Below are 400 nucleotides of genomic sequence, written 5' to 3'. Positions count from 1 at the left end.
GCCCATGATTACATGTAAAATGCATATATCTAAATATTGCCAAATATTGCATTCATAATCATACTCTTTTCACCAAGTCCGTTCGTAAATATTCTTTCCGTTCCGATTTCAGCCTCAGTAATGTATTATTTTCTCTTGTGCAATTCTTGATATTCTTTTCCATTCCCCCCTTTAAATTCGATATGCAATATATTTATATTGATTTTTTTCTCACTTGAATACATAACATTCATTCTAGGCCGAGTAAGGACAATAAAAAACTACACATTCAGTAATTTCATTTAGTAATATTCCGTTTATTGGCGACTTCAGATCCGTCTTTCCCGACGGAACTCCTGCCGAGGGGCGTTGCGTAGCAGGCGAAGAGGGTTTCGACCCGAGTCTCCTCTGATCCCGACTT

This window comes from Penaeus monodon, chromosome 32 (assembly GCF_015228065.2).
Source record: "Penaeus monodon isolate SGIC_2016 chromosome 32, NSTDA_Pmon_1, whole genome shotgun sequence".
NCBI classification, from domain to species: domain Eukaryota; kingdom Metazoa; phylum Arthropoda; class Malacostraca; order Decapoda; family Penaeidae; genus Penaeus; species Penaeus monodon.
The sequence above is the reverse complement of the archived record's forward strand: the minus strand, read 5'-3'. Positions refer to the sequence as shown.